Source organism: Cebus imitator, unplaced genomic scaffold, assembly GCF_001604975.1.
Source record: "Cebus imitator isolate Cc_AM_T3 unplaced genomic scaffold, Cebus_imitator-1.0 Scaffold24, whole genome shotgun sequence".
Classification (NCBI taxonomy): Eukaryota; Metazoa; Chordata; class Mammalia; order Primates; family Cebidae; genus Cebus; species Cebus imitator.
Window position 1 is genome coordinate 7,915,773 of NW_016107339.1, and position 17,064 is coordinate 7,932,836.

The 17,064-nt window shown below is 42.0% G+C and overlaps 1 protein-coding gene and 1 non-coding gene across 2 annotated transcripts in view; one reads left to right on the forward strand and one right to left on the reverse strand.

Annotated features, from left to right (window-relative positions):
• BTBD9 (BTB domain containing 9) overlaps positions 1–17,064 on the forward strand; it is a 92,633-nt gene that overhangs the window by 44,349 nt on the left and 31,220 nt on the right. The window lies entirely within an intron of this gene.
• Positions 13,197–13,269, reverse strand: LOC119470237. Its single transcript, XR_005199119.1, has one exon. It is a non-coding gene; the product is annotated as a small nucleolar RNA SNORD45 (small nucleolar RNA).

Sequence of the window (17,064 nt, forward strand, 5' to 3'; positions counted from 1 at the left end):
AAAAAAAAAAAAAAAAAAAAAGACATGGCATTAAACCTTGGGCACACACATACACAGGAAGCCCAGGCTGGCAAAATATGGGTTGGGAATCTCTGGAGTTGCTGGTTTGAGGGGAATTAGGATTCTCCACAAAGAGTGAGTGACCTCCTTTGCAGCCTCCTTCTCCCTGTTTTTGCTCTTCTGGCCAATTAAAGTGACCTGCAGATTCTCCCTGGCCTGCCACACCTTTAGCTCTCTCAGTGCCCATCTAATCCCCCTATCTGTCTTGGCATCTGATTTTTGTGTCAAATGATTTAAAATTTTTAATTAGTTAATTATTTATTTTATTGTACTTTAGGTTCTGGGGTATATGTGCGGATCATGCAGGATTGTTGCATAGGTACATACATAACCAGGTGGTTTGCTGCCTCCATCCCCGTGTCGCCTACATCTGGTATTTTTCCCCATGGTATCCCTTCCTGACTTCACCCCCTCAGCTATCTCTCCCTTGGCCCCCTTCCAACAGACCCCAGCATGTGATGCTCCCCTCCCTGTGTCCATGTGTTCTCATTGTTCAATACCTGCCTATGAGTGAGAACATGCAGTGTTTGATTTTCTGTTCTTGTGTCAGTTCGCTGAGAATTATGGTTTCCAGATTCATCCATGCCCCTACAAAGGACATGAACTCATCATTTTTTATGGCTGCATAGTAGTCCATGGTGTATATGTGCCACATTTTCCTTGTCCAGTCTATCATCGATGGGCATTTGGGTTGGTTCAAGGTCTTTGCTATTGTAAACAGTGCCACTATGAACATATGTGTGCATGTGTCTTTATAATAGAATGATTTATAATCCTTTGAGTATATACCCAGTAATGAGATTGCTGGGTCAAATGGAATTTCTATTTCTAGGTCCTTGAGGAAACGCCACACTGTCTTCCACAATGGTTGAACTAATTTACACTCCCACCAACAGTGTAAAAGTGTTCCTGTTTCTCCACATCCTCTCCAGCATCTGTTGTCTCCAGATTTTTTAATGATCGCCATTCTAACTGGCCTGAGATGGTATCTCTATGTGGTTTTGATTTGCATTTCTCTAATAATCAGTGATGATTAGCATGTTTTCATATGTTTATTGGCCTCATATATGTCTTCTTTTGAAAAGTTTCTGTCATAGCCTTCGCCCACTTTTGGATGGATTTTTTTGTTTTTTTTCTTATAAATGTGCTTTAGTTCTTTGTAGATTCTGGATATTAGCCCTTGGTCAGATGGGTAGATTGCAAAAAATTTTTCCCATTCTGTTGGTTGCCAGTTCACTCTAATGATTGTTTCTTTTGCTGTACAGAAGCTCTGGAGTTTAATTAGGTCCCACTTGTCTATTTTGGCTTTTGTTGCCAATGCTTTTGGTGTTTTAGTCATTAAGTCCTTGCCTATGCCTATGTCCTGAATGGTTTCGCTTAGATTTTCTTCTAGGGTTTTTATGGTGTTAGGTCTTATGTGTAAGTCTTTAAACCAGCTGGAGTTAATTTTAGTGTAAGGTGTCAGGAAGAGGTCCAGTTTCTGCATTCTGCACACTGCTAGCCAGTTTTCCCAACACCATTTATTAAACAGGGAATCCTTTCCTCGTTGCCTGTTTTTGTGAAGTTTGTCAAAGATCAGATGGTTGTAGATGTGTGGTGTTATTTCTGAGGCCTCTGTTCTGTTCCATTGGTCTATATCTCTGCTTTGGTACCAGCACCATGTTGTTTTGATTACTGTAGCTTTGTAGTATAGTTTGAAATCAGGTAGCTTGATGCCTCCAGCTTTGTTCTCTTTGCTTAGGATTGTCTTGGCTATGCAGGTGCTCTTTTGGTTCCACATGAAGTTTAACGTGTTTTTTTTTTTCCAGTTCTGTTAAGAAGGTCCTTGGTAGCTTGATGGGGATAGCGCTGAATCTATAAATTACTTTGTGCAGTATGGCCATTTTCACGATATTGATTCTTTCTAACCATGAGCATGGAATGTTTCTCCATCTGTTTGTGTCCTCTCTTATTTCGTTGAGCAGTGGTTTGTAGTTCTCCTTGAAGAGGTCCTTTACATCCTTTGTTAGTTGTACTCCTAGGTATTTTATTTTCTTTGTAGCGATTGTGAATGGGAGTTTGCTCATGATTTGGCTCTCTGTTAGTCTGTTATTGGTGCATAGAAATGCTTGTGATTTCTGCACATTGATTTTGTATCCTGAGACTTTGCTGAAGTTGCTTATCAGTTTAAGGAGATTTTTGGGTTGAGATGATACGGTCTTCTAAATATACAATTATGTTGTCTGCAAATAGAGACAATTTGACTTCCTCTTTTCCTATTTGAATACCCTTTATTTGTTTTTTCTTGCCTAATTGTTCTGGCTAGAGCTTCCAATACTATATTGAATAGGAGTGGTGAGAGCGGGCATCCTTGTCTAGTGCCAGATTTCAAAGGTAATGTTTCCAGTTTTTGCCCATTCAGTATGATATTGGCTATAGGTTTGTCATAAATAGCTTTTGTTTTGAGATATGTTCCTTCAATACCTAGTTTATTCAGAGTTTTTAGCATAAAGTGCTGTTGAATTTTGTCGAAGGCCTTCTCTGCATCTATTGAGATAATCATGTAGTTTTTGTCTTTGGTTCTGTTTATGTGGTGGATTACATTTATAGACTTGCATATGTTGAACCAGCCTTGCATCCCTGGAATGAAGCCTACTTGATCGTGACGAATAAGCTTTTTGATGTGCTGTTGCAGTCGGTTTGCCAGTATTTTATTGAAGATTTTTGCATTTATGTTCCTCATGGATATTGGCCTGAAGTTTTCTTGTCTCTGCCCGGTTTCGGTATCAGGATGATGTTGGTCTCATAAAATGATTTGGGAAGGATTCCCTCTTTTTGGATTGTTTGGAATAGTTTCAGAAGGAATGGTACCAACTCCTCTTTGTATGTCTGGTAGAATTCAGCTGTGAACCTCTCTGGACCAGGACTTTTTTTGGGTGGTAGGCTATTAATTGCTGCGTCAACTTCATCCCTTGTTATTGGTCTATTCAAGGTTTCAACTTCTTCCTGGTTTAGGCTTGGGAGGGTGCAAGTGTCCAGGAATTCATCCATTTCTTCAGGTTTACTGGTTTATATGCATAGAGTTCTTTGTAGTAATCTCTGATTGTAGTTTGTATTTCTGTGGAATCAGTGGTGATATCCCCTTTATCCTTTTTTATTGTATCTATTTGATTCTTCTCCCCTTTCTTTTTTATTAATCTGGCTAGTGGTCTGTCTGTCTTGTTGATCTTTTCAAAAAACCAGCTCCTGGATTTATTGAGTTTTTGAAGGATTTTTTGTGTCTCTACCTCCTTCAGTTCTGCTCTGTTCTTAGTTTTTTCTTGTCTTCTGCTAGGTTTTGAGTTTTTTTGATCTTGCTCCTCTAGCTCTTTCAATTTTGATGATAGAGTGTCAATTTTAGATCTTTCCTCGCTTCTCATGTGGGCATTTATTGCTATAAATTTTCCTCTAGACACTGCTTTAAATGTGTCCCAGAGATTCTGGTATGTTGTGTCTTCTTTCTCCTCGTTTCGAAGAACATCTTTATTTCTGCCTTGATTTCATTGTTTATCGAGTTGACATTCAGGAGCCAGTTGTTCAGTTTCCACGAAGCTGTGTGGTTCTGAGTTAGTTTCTTAATTCTGAGTTCTAATTTGATTGCTCTGTGGTCTGAGAGACTGTTATGATTTCCGTTCTTTTGCATTTGCTGAGGAGTGCTTTACTTCCAATTATGTGGTCAATTTTAGAGTAGGTGCCATGCAGTGCTGAGAAGAATGTATATTCTGTGGATTTGGGGTGGAGATTTCTGTAGATGTCTATTAGGTCTGCTTGGTCCAGATCTGAGTTCAAGTCCTGGATATCCTTGTTAATTTTCTGTCTCATTGATCTGTCTGATATTGACAATGGAGTGTTAAAGTCTCCGACTATTATTGTGTAGGAGTCTAAGTCTCTTTGTAGGTCATTAAGAACTTGCTTTATGTATCTGGGTGCTCCTGTATTGAGTGCATATATATTTAGGATGGTTAGCTCTTCTTGATGTATCGATCTTTTACCATTATGTAATGCCCTTCTTTGTCTCTTTTGATCTTTGTTGGTTTAAAGTCCATTTTATCAGAGATGAGAATTGCAACTCCTGCTTTTTTTTGCTTCATTTGCTTGATAAATCTTCCTCCATCTCTTTATTTTGAGCCTATGTGTGTCCTTGCACGTGAGATGGGTTTCCTAACTACAGCACACCGATTGGTTTTGACTTTTTATCCAATTTGCCAATCTGTGTCTTTTGATTGGGGCATTTAGTCCATTTACATTTAAGGTTAATATTGTTATGTGTGAATTTGATCCTGCCATTTTGATGCTAGCTGGATGTTTTGCCTGTTAGTTGATGCATTTTCTTCATTGTGTCGATGCTCTTTACCATTTGGTATATTTTTGGAGTGGCTGGTACTGGTTGTTACTTTCTATGTTTAGTGCTTCTTTCAGGAGCTCTTGTAAGGCAGGCCTGGTAGTAATGAAATCTCTCAGCAATTGCTTGTCCATAAAGGATTTTCTTTCTCCTTTGCTTATGAAGCTTAGTTTGGCTGGATATGAAATTCTAGGTTGAAAGTCCTTTTCTTTAAGGATGTTGAATATTGGCCCCCACTCTCTTCTGGCTTGTAGGGTTTCTGCTGAAAGATCCACTGTGAGTCTGATGGGCTTACCTTTGTGGGTAACCCGACCTTTCTCTCTGGCTGCCCTTAGCATTTTTTCCTTCATTTCAACCCTGGTGAATCTAACAATTATGTGCCTTGGGGTTTCTCTTCTTGAGGAATATCTTTGTGGTGTTCTCTGTATTTCCTGGACTTGAATGGTGGCCTGGCCTGCTAGGTTGGGAAGTTCTCCTGGATAATATCTTGAAGAATGTTTTACAGCTTGGATTCATTCTCTCTGTCACATTCGGGTACACCTATCAAATGTAGATTAGGTCTTTTCACACAATCCCATATTTCTTGGAGGCTTTGTTCATTTCTTTTCTCTCTTTTTTCTCTATTCTTGCCTTCTCATTTTATTTCATTGAGTTGATCTTCAATCTCTGATATCCTTTATTCTGCTTGGTCAATTCAGCTATTGAAACTTGTGTATGCTTCGTGAAGTTCTTGTGCTGTGTTTTTCAGCTCCATCAAGTCGTTTATATTCTTCTGTAAGCTGTTTATTCTCATTAGCATCTCATCTAACCTTTTTTCTAGGTTCTTAGTTTCTTTGCATTTGGTTAGCACACGTTCTTTTAGCTCAGAGAAGTTTGTTATTACCCACCTTTTGAAGCCCGTTTCTGTCAATTCATCAGATTCATTCTCCATCCATCTTTGATCCCTAGCTGGTGAGGAGCTGTGATCCTTTGGAGGAGCAGAGGCATTCTGGTTTTTGGTGTTTTCATCCTTTTTGTGCTGGTTTCTTCCCATCTTAGTGGTTTTACCTACCTGTGGTCTTTGTAGTTGGTGACTTTTGGATGGGGTCTCTGAGTGGATGTCCTTTTTTGTTGATGATGTTCTTTTTCTTAGTTTTCCTCCTAACAGTCAGGCCCCCCTGCTGTAGGACTGCTGGAGGTCCACTCCGGACCCTGCTTGCCTGGGGATCCCCTGCAGCGGCTTCAAAACAGTAAGGGTTGCTGCCAGTTTCTTCTGTTATCTTCATCCCAGAAGGGTACCTGCCAGATGTCAGCCTGAGCTCTCCTTTATGAGGTGTCTCTTTGGGTATATGGGGGTTGGGGAGCTGCTTGAGGAGACAGTCTGTCCCTTATAGGAGCTCAAGTGCTTTGCTGGGAGCTCCACTGTTCTGTGCAGAGCTGCTGGGCAGGTACTTTTAAGTCTGCTGCAGTGGAACTCATAAGTGCCTCTTTTCCTAGGTGCTCTGTCTTAGGAAGGTCGGCTTTATTTATAAGCTTCTGTAGTGCTGCTGCCTTTTTTCATAGATACCCTGGCTTGCTCGGAGTAGTCTAGTGACAGTCTGCCAGCAGAGGTGTTGTTGAGCTGCCACAGGCTCTTCCCAGCTGCTGTGTGAACTGCCTCGGTAGTGATGGTCATCCTCCCCCCCACTGACTGGACCGTCCTGGGTCCAGCTGCACTTGCTGGTAAACTCCATCCTGAGCGTTTCAGATTGCTTGTTTTGTGGGGGTGGTACCTGCCAAGCCAGATCACCTGGCTCCCTGTCTCTGCCCCCTCCCTTTCAGTTGAATTGGTGACTCTGTCTCCCAGGCATTCCAGGCGCCAGTTGAAATGGCCACCCAGATTTGTGTGAGTTTCTGTGCACCAACCTGGCACCGGCTAAAACTGCCATGCTGAAAACTTGTGGTGCTTTTCGGCCCGGGAATCTCCTGCTCTGTGGGCAGTGAAAATTTGTTTGGAAATGTGGTGGGCACTCACCCTGTGCATTGCTCTTGCTGGGAACTACACTCTGGAACTGTTCCTATTCGACCATCTTGGATCCTTCCCCAAATCATTTAAATTATTTAACTTAATGTATATACTGAGCATATATCCTTGTCACCTGTCCTGTCTCATTGTCCACCTTCTTTGTGAGCTCACAGGAAGCCAGCGGGCTGGGTCAATCCTTGCTACACTCTGGCACCAGCATCAGTCCTCATGACATCCTGGCTAAGGGTGCTGAAATGTATAGGAAAAAGCAGGGTTGCAGAGAAAGCCCATTTTTGCCTGCATCTAGGCCACTGTATGGCAGGAATCTGGGGGAGGGGCCAGAGAGTGACTTAGAACCAGCCAGTGGGGAGCCAGGCGCCCTGGAGAGAACATGTATCTTTTGTAAGCCTAAGAGAGTTCTAGGCTCACACAGACAGATCCAGAAGTCATCAACACCAGAGAGTGCTAGTGGTGACTTTTTTTAATCAAGAAAATGTTTGAAAGAGGGAAAAATGATTTTTTAAAATTCATCTTTTTTACTGACAGAAAGTGTCCCCAGAAGAAAGATTGTTACCTGCCATACTGCCTCACTCATTGGCTTGCAGATCAGTCACTGTCTTGAATGTTCACGCAGAAAGCAGTGCTTTATCGAGTTGCATGTGACAGTTAATGCAGATCCTGGGAAGGGCCTTTATGGGGCCTGCCTCGAAGACTTCTCACCCTTTTTATTACAGAACTCATCTTCAGAGATTCCAGTGCATTAAATAGCTCTAGGCTAATCTTGGGCGGCTCCATGCAAAGAGCAATAGTTTTCATCATAGAAAACCTTTTTTTTTTTTTTTTAACACCAGAGATTTTTTTTAAACTCTCTCCAGTGCCCCCAATTTCTTCTGTTCAGCTGCAAATATCAGCCCCTTAATGGCTGGAGAGGGAGAGTCTATTTTTAAAGTTTTTACTGAATATCTCCCCAGTGTCAGGTGCTGAACGAATTTGGCATGTCATCAGATCTGGAGTACCCACAGGGGTTTAGTGTCATTTTTAGGTTTGAAATTGATCAGGTTTGATTCTGAGACCGTCTGGTGATCCTTCTGGAAGGCCACTAGCTTGCTTAGCTGTGTGTGATGTCGTAGGTCAGGGCTGGGTTTTGTTTTGCAAGGGCTTTTGACATTAATTTCCACAAAAGCACCCTAAAAAAAAAAAAAAAAAAAAAACCTGAAATTCCAGAGCCAGTTGGTCCTCATTGTGTTGTAAATCCCTTTGGTATTTAAAACATTAGGAAATGAAATTGCCAAATTCTTAACATTTGAAAATTGGCTCCTGCCCACCCCTAGTCCTCACATTTCCCGGGTGCCTCTGGGATGGAGTGTGCTGCTAGGGGAGAAGGGGGTGGTATTGGACAGACACATGGAGCCAGGGGAAGGAAGCTGTCTCCTTGGAGGTAGCAGCCTTTTCAGAGCTAGCCTGCCCTGCTCACAGGCTGAAAGGAGCCGCTGATGTCATTAAATCCCTAACTTTGTTTAGCCTTGTATTTCCTGGGGGCAGGGAATCCTCTGGGGAACAGCAGACTGAAGTTTCTCCCTCCCCTCGCCAGCCTCCAGAGATGCCTGCTGGCAGGGGGCGTGGCCGAGCTGCTGCCTCTTCTGCCATTGCCATTCAGTGGAAACCTATACCCTGGTTTTTGTTATTTTGCAGGCAAATTTCAGCAAAATTCCCAAGCTCCTAAGCTACGTACTGAGAGGTCAAAAGTAGGAACAACCTTCTGAGCCATAGGGAGCAAATCAAAGTTTATGGAGCCTGTGCAAGGTCATGTCCCGTAGTCCTGTGTCACCCCTTCTCAACCCTCCTGTCCCCCAGCACAGCCTGGCCCAGAGTAGCCCACCCTGTTCTGTGTAGGAGTTTCACACATGTGAAACCACAGCCCCAGGCAGGCCCCTCAGCACAGACCAGTGTTGCCCAGTGTTGCTTCCAGGTCACTCCACCCAGCAGCCATCACTGAGGAATGGGAGTGATTAGCGCAGACCCTGTGCCATGGATGGAGAGCCCTCACTCAGAAAGAGTTCCAGGCTTTCCTGTTCTCCTGGCCACCAAGGGAGGGCCACTTCTGTGCCCCTCTTTAACATCACCAAGGACAGGACCCCACAGCCTGTCCTGGGACCACGGTAAGTGGTTTCTATAATCATTTTTCTAGTGGGCCAACAGGTTACTACACAGTTGCCAGAATCAGGAAATTGCTGATTTCCCTTCCCCACATCAGCCAGCCATGGGCCAGTCACACGAGAAGGGTCAGTTGGTGGGATCAACACAGTAGTGGCAAAGTGTTGGCCAAGACACCCTGCCTAGGTCCTGAAATCTGCTCTGAGTGTTTATTTCCAAGGACAACTAAGAATTTTGGCCTCCCAAGCAAGTGACAGCAAGAGTTTATTTCTTAACTACACAAATACAGCCCTGTAGCCCTGTTCAACGTCAGACAAGTTTGAGCCAGAGTGACTTTTCTTTTTTTTTTTTGAGACAGAGTCTCACTCTGTCACCCAGACTGGAGTGCAGTGGTGTCATCTCAGCTCACTGCAGCCTCCACCTCCCAGCTTCAAGTGATTCTCGTGCCTCAGCCTCCCAAAATAGCTAGGATTTTACAGGCATGAACCACCACACCCTCCCTAATTTTTGCATTTTTTAGTAGAAACAGGCTTTTGCCCTGTTGGCCAGTCTGGTCTCAAGCTCCTGGCCTCAAGTGATCCACCCACCTTGGCCTCCAGCAGTGCTGGGATTACAGGCATGAGCCACTGCACCCAGCCCAGAGTGAATGTTTTATACAAAATCCATATTTTATTGGAGTCTTTGAGATCTCCAAGGACACAGACCAAACCTGGATAATCTGGGGATAAGGACCCCTAACCTCCCATCTCCACACTGTATCATATTAATTGATTTGTTATTTTAGGCTCTGGGTCCCCAAACTTTGAGCAAGATTAGCTTGGATAATAGCTATTTCTTAACCCATTTCTTATTCCTTTATTGGTTCAGAATCTTCTCAGAGACCTCAACTTTGCAAACATAAAAATATTTTACCTAAAGAGCTCAGCTACAATGACCAGCTGCTCTGGGAAAACCAACACAGGTTCTGAGGAATCCCTTTTGCCCAGAATGGGGAAGGGGAGGGAAGCTGTTAGGCCGAGGAAATCAGATGTATATGACCTACTTGGCGTTCAGGAGGGCCTGGGACTCCTGGTAATGTGTAGCAGTGTGTTCAAGACACTCTCCCTGAAGTCCCAGTTTCTCTCTCATACCTGATGGTCTCTTGGAGAAAGCAGATAATAGACAAGGATAAAGGGCATTAATTATAAGATCCAAGCGTGACAGAAACCCTATTGGAAAGAACACATCTCTTCAAAAGACTTACTAGACATTTGGAACTGTTTGAATAAAGTTTAAATTTGGGAGGGAAACCATTAAACCTTGTAAGAAAGAAATGCCAGACCAAGAGGGTTACTTTATAGACACTAATTTGATTGACTAGGTATCTCCTGTTTCTGTACTACACAAAAGCTCCTTCCTAGATGCAGACACACACACACAAACACACATACATGCGCACACACACACATACTCTCCCACCACTTGTGTACAAACATGAATACAGAGACAGGAAGAAACACAAATTCGCTTTTTTTCTGCATAATACTCAAAACCATTGCGTTTCTAGCACAGCTGCTGCTGCAGGAGAAAGAAAAGCGCTTGGCCCCAGAGTCTGTTTACGTATTTGAGCCGAGAAAGCGATTTTTGTTGCAAGAAGCTCTAAGTGAGACAGAGTCAGAGAATAAGAGAGAGAGAGATAATTATCTAAATTATGTTCGTGCTATTATCGAAGACGAATATAGTTAAAATGTAATTAAATATGACGGGCTAGCAGGATGTAAGCCAAGCTTTGGAATGCTAATCATCAATTACTGCATCCCCTTAGGGGAATCAAGAAGGCTGTATGGCAGAGTGGGAGCAGGCTTGGGGCTGGGGGACTGAGTGAGACATCAAGTATTAAAACAGCCCGCTCCCCTGTCTCCCCACGTAGTCATTCAAACCGCTATGAATGTTCCTGGGAAACAGGCCTTTCTTTAGCTGCCGAAGTGTTAAGACAATGAGGAGCTGGTGGGAGGGCCCTCCCCCCTCTTTAAGAGGCAACCCCTCTAAAAGGGAAAATTATGCTATGAGCACAGAAGGTAAAACCCAAGACTGGCTCATGTTAGAGCAGTAGATGCAAGTGCATTTACCAGACAGAGGTCTGAAGTTCCTCCTCTGCCAGAAAGCATCAAATGCTCACCTACCTAGATCCAGGAATCCCAGGAGGGAAGTCAGGCAGGGAGGTGGAAGTGGACTGTAGTCGGGACAGAAGATGCCACATGTCCATGCTAGCAAGCTGCTCCTACCACTCAGTCCGCAACCTGGGCAAGAGGCCTGCCTTGGCCATACACTGAAATCACCTGAGGAGTTTAAAAAGGACTTGACCAGGGTTTCCCCCACCCCGAGATTCTGAGCTTTAATTGTTGTGGGCTGTGGTCTGGGAGTTCGAAAGTTTAACTCTACGGGTGCTTCTGATGTGCAGCCAAGGTTAAGACCCACTGGTCCGGCTATAACCAGACTTGTGCTAACCATAGCCAAGGGGAAGGCAGGCAGCAGGAACTGAGGACTGTGTTAGCTCTTATGTCCTTCCACGAACCTCATCTGTACCTGTCTCGAGGCCAAGAAGAAAACAGTATAAGGATTTACTTTTCTTAATCCTAAAACGTAATTTGTATGTCAGTTCTGGTGGTAAATCTCCAAAGAATTTTGAACTTGGTGGGATTACTGTACAAGAGTCCATTTTAACACTGAGCTCTATCTCAGGCTGGGGTAAAAACTTGGCCACCTCCTTGGACCAGATGAGTGATGTGAGGGAGTACAGCAGGCCAGGGCAGGCTGCAGGGAGTAAGAGAGACCACCAAAGGCTCTCCTCAGCCCTAGCTATTGTCAGGCAGGGAAGAGGACTCATGCATGCCAGATCTTCTGGTTTTCAGGAGAAGTGAGGCATCTGCATTTTGATGTGAAATCTCCCAATGTTTAAGTGGCAGCTCACTCAACTTTTTAAAAAATACTTAGTAAACCAGCGAAGTATGTCTGTGAGGCTCCCGTGTGTGACTTTTGATCTTAGTGAGCCTTTTGCTAGTCAGCACGTGGCCAATCACTAATTCCCATAATTCCTAGCACAGTTTTCTGCTGCCTCAGGTCTACAATCAGGTTAGACCAACTTGGCCCCATTTTTCCTAAGCCTGACACATAGAGTGTCTCAATACATAGTTGTTGAACGGACAAACAGGGTGAATGTTGCAAACCCAGAATTCCCTGTAAGTCTGGGCAGCGAGACAGCTGTCAAATCCAGTTAAGCATCATACAGAACAAAAGAATTTACTCCTGGGGTGCCAGATTAGACAGAGGCCTGCACACGGAGTCTTCACTTTAGACTGGTATCAGAGATCTGGAGCCCAGGAAGCTCTTCAGAAGGGAATAAACAGGATCTGGGCTGATTTTGTATCTCTGCCACATGGGACACCCTCTCTAGTTCTGCCTTTGGGGACCCAGCGGAAACAGACATGCAGGCCTGGTTTCAGGGCTATTAAAACGCAGTAATTCCCACCTCACCCAGTGTTCTGGAAAATGCTCTCTCTCTCATATCCCCAGTCCATAGATCATCTTTAGATATGATTAAAGAGATGAATGTGGTCCTTGGCCCATCACTACAATGCGCCAGACAATAAGAACAGCATGCTTGGAGGGACGGCGGGCAGCTGTGGGGTCAGCACAAGAGGCTCACTCATAAAGAACTGTCAGAGGGATCTTCAGGCAAGTCTCGATGCTCACTCAAGGCCCTTAATACCTATCACGGCTCAGTGCCACGCGACTTAGAGAGGGCACCACCGTCACTACTGTAAGCTCAGTTGACAAGGGACAGCTTTTATTATTTCCTCCCTTTTCAAGACTCTGTTCCAAAGGTTCATGCCTGCCTTCCAGCCCTGCTCCAGAGGCTATAAATACATCTGCTTCCCATGTACCTTTTCTGCTCCTTTTACCACAGACTCTGCTCCCTTTCTTAGGCTCCACTTTTGTTTAATTGTAATTTTTAAAAATTCTATCAAAGTTATACATGGACAGAGTTTTGAGAGTGAAGTAGAATCACAAGACTTACAACAAAAAGAATCAGTCCTCTGCTTCACCCTCCCTACCCTAAGTCCCACTCTCCAAAGGCAACTGCTTTGCTTTTCCTTCTTCTAAAAATTTATTTTGAAAAAGCAATATATTCCAAAAAATAACATTTAATGTGATTTAAAAATCTAAAACTGTAGACAGTGAAATGTTTCCCTCCTACCCACCTCTTCCTCCAGAGATAGTTTATGCATAAACAAGTATATATATATTCTCCACATTTGCTTTTTTTTCCTCCAAAGTTTCAGTGTAATTTTATTTTACTTTTAATGTTTATTTATTTATTTTTGAGATAGGGTCTTGCTCTGTCGCCCAGGCTGTCATGCAGTTGTGCAGTCACAGCTCGCTGCAGCCTTGATCCCCCAGGCTCAGGTGATCCTCCCACGTCAGCCTCCCAAGTAGCTGGGACTACAGGCCTGTGCCACCACACCTACCTAATTTTTTAGTTTTTGTAGAGACAGGGTCTCACCATATCTCCCAGGCTGATCTTGAACTCCTGGGCTCCAGGAATCCTCCTGCCTTCGCCTCCCAAAGTGCTGGGATTACAGGCATGAACCACTGTGCCCAACCTCAGTGTAATTTTAGAACTCTTACCAACTTTGGATTCAGCTAATAACATGCCATTACATCATTGACCTAATTTTCTTTTAATACAGATTTTTCTGTACCTTGAAGATCTCTTGAGTTTCCTCCCTCTCCCTGTCTCCCACTCCCCAGCTCACAGTCCTTCATTATAAGGATAGGGATGTACCATAATTTACTTAACTGGGTCCACAGGGATGAGCATTTAGGTTGTTCTCTTGCTGTTCAAATGCTGCTGCAGTGCAATCCCTATTCCTGCTTCTCCCCTATGCTGCAAGCACATCATAAGTTAAAGCAGTAAAAGGGAATTGCTAGCTCTCGGGGTATGTGTATTTAACATTTTGCTAGTTGAGGATATGTCAACTTGTACTTCCTCTGGCAGTGTATTAGAGTGCGTGTGTCCCCCACACTTTGTCCAACATAACACGTGATCAGACTTTTAGATTTTGAGGCCAACATAGTCATATCTTTTAGACTTTTTTTTTTTTGGTCTGTACCTTCATATTCTAAACTATATGCTTATTCTACTATTTCTTAATTACATTACTGGAATTATCTGTTGTGTTCGTACTTCGAAAGATAAGGATTTAGCTTCATTGCCCTTCTTGCAAGTACATGCTTGCTCCTGTCTGCTCCATCCTCCTGTTTAGTTAAATCGCAGTTTTTCTTTGTATCAGATTTCTCATTGGCATTAGGATGACTGTGTAACCGTTGTTCAGTACACAACCAAAAAAGGTGCTGTACTACGACCACCTTTTTTCTTGTCATTTGTTTTTCCTCAAGTTAAAAATTGCTTAGTTTTCTGTATAACTATCATTCATTAATTTTCTGTGATTATCACTGATTCTTCCCCCTAACTTTTGTCAGAGCAACGCAAATTCTTATAACCTGGCCTAACACATCTGATCAGTTAGTTTCTCTTTCTCCCTTGAGATGTTCCCATGAGCTGCCCGCCTTACCTCTCCAATCTGGACTAGTTGTGCTGTGGGCCTGTTTTACAGCTCTCGTCCTGGGATCTCCCATCCCACTATCTTAGGAATTCCTCTTGCCTTTATTCCATGTCATATTCTGTGTTTTGTGGATCCCATAACTTTCTTTCTTTCTTTCTTTTATTTTTAGACAGAGTCCTTCTCTGTCACCCAGGCTGGAGTGCAGTACCACAGTCTTGGCTCACTGCAACCTCCACCTCTTAGGTTCAAGCAATTCTCATGCCTCAGCCTCCTGAGTAGCTGGTACTACAGGTGTGCATCACCATACCTAACTAATTTTTGTATTTTTGGTAAAGACAGGGTTTCGCCAGGTTGGCCAGGCTGGTCTCGAACTCCTGTCCTGAAGTGATAGGATCCCATAACTTTCTTTGTCTTAAGTTAGTCCCTTTTTTTGGTGGAACACATTTTCTGTTAGTTTCTTGTGAATGCATTGGAGGTGAAGTTTTTATTTTTACTTTTTAAAAATTTTTCTTCACATAAATACAGAGAGAGGATGGAGGTGAATTTTTTTAATGCCTCAATGAAAATGTCTTTATTCAGTTCTCACACTTGGCTTCATTTGTCTGGGAATATTCCTATGGCTGGGAACAGTCTCATGGCTGGGAACAAATTTTTCTCTCAGCATTTGGAAGGAAGTGATTCATTATCTTCTGACCCCCAATGTTGCTTTTGAAGAATTTATGTGAACCTGATTCCCAGGTCTTTGTGATGACCTGCTTTTTCCACCTTCAGAACTTTTAAGATCTTCTAAAGTTTCTGAATAATATACTTCAGTGTGGATCTTCTCTCATTTCTTGTAATGGCTACTTAGTGGGATCTTTAACCTGGAAACTTATGTCCTTCATGTCTGGGAAAATTTGTTGTGTGACTTTGGCAATTTCCTAGCTCGTATTTTCTCTGGACATTATATTTTTTACTGGAACATCTAATTAGATTATGGAACCCTCATTTGATTCTTTATTCTCTTATACTTTCTCTTCTATGTTTTATCTTTGTCATTTGATTTGACATTCTGGGAAGTTTCCTCAACTTAACTTTCTAACCCATTTGTTGAATTCTTTATGTCACTCATAGTTTTAATTTACAGGAGCACTTTCTTGTTCACTAAAATGTCCCTTTCCATATCATTTTATTTATTCCTTTTTCAAAGATGGAATAATGCTTCCTTTTACCTTTCTGAGGATAATTTAGGGTTTTTTTCCTGAAGCTTTATTCTGCTTACTGAATTGTATCGATGTCCTCTGAGTTATTATTTTTCCTTATTTGCTGTTAGTTTTTATCTTTCGTGCTACAGTCTTTCTTTGGTGATCCTTGACTGGCTGTTTCCACCCTTTTTTGGAACATTTTAAACAGCTTTATTGAGATATAATTTAGATACCATACAATTCACCCGTTGAAAGTATACAATTCCATGGCTTTAGTACATTCAGAGAGTTTGCATCCATCACCACAATCAATTTTTGAACATTTTCATTACTCCAAGAAGAAACCACATACCCAATAGCTATCACCTCCCAATCCCCCCAATTAACTCCCCAGCCCTAGGCAACCCCTAATCTACTTTCTGTCTCTATATTCTGTACATTTCATATAATGGAATCATACAATACATGATCCTTTGTGATTGGCTTCTTTCACTTAGCAGATTCATCAGTATTATGTTAATAGCATATAATTAAAACTCTTATTATTGCTGAACAGTATTCCAATGTATAGATATACTACATTTTATCTATTCATTCACCAGTTGATGGACATTTTGAGTTGTTTCCATTTTTTTATTATGACTAATACTGCTGTGAACATTCGTGAACAAGTTTTTGTGTGGACATGTGTTTTCATTTCTCTTGGGAATATATCTAGAAGTAGAATTTTTGGTTCATATTACACCTATTGAGCCATTTGAGGAAGTGACAGGTTGTTTTCCAAAGTGGCTACACCATTGACAATCAATCCCATGAGCAGTATATAAGGGTCCAATTTTTTCACATTTTCATCAACACTTGTTACTATCTTTTTTAATTTTTTCTTTCATTGATACACAGTGTTTTACATATTTATGGGGTACATATGAATGTTTTTTACATGCATAGAATGTGTAATGATCAAGTCAGGTTATTTGGGGTATTCATTACCTTGAGTATTTATCATTTCTATGTGTTGAGTAACATTTCAAGTCCATTTTAGCTCCTTCGAAATATACATTATGTTGTTGCTAACTATAGTCACCCTAGTCTGCTATGGAACATTAGAACTTATTTCTTCTATCTAACTGTGAGTTCCTACCCATTCACCTCCCTTTGTTCATTTCCCGCTCCCACCCTCACACCGTTCCCACCCTTTGGCATCTATCATTCTGTTATCTATTTCCATATGATACAGTTTTTTTAGCTCCTACATATGAGTAAAACGTGGGATTTGTCTTTCTGGGCTTGAATTATATCACTTAACATAATGACCTTCAGTTTCATCCACGTTGCTGCACATAATGTGATTTCATTATTTTTTATGGCCAAATAGTATTGTATTATGTAAATATAGCACATTTTCTTTACCCTTCCATCCATTGATGGACACTTAGGTTGATACTATATCTCTGCTATTGTGAATAGTGTCACATTAACATAGGAGTTCAGGTATGCCTTTGAAAATGCTGACTTCTTTTCCTTTGCTCAGATAGCCAGAAGTGAAATTGCTGGATCATTTGGTAGATTGTATGTTTCCAGGAATTTATTCATTTCTTCTGGTTCTATTTTTAGATTTTTAAAAATTTCTCACCTTGAAAAATAGTTGCAGTTTTTTAAGAAATCGCCACTCTATACTGTTTTCCATGGTGGCTGTACTAACTTAATTTACATTAT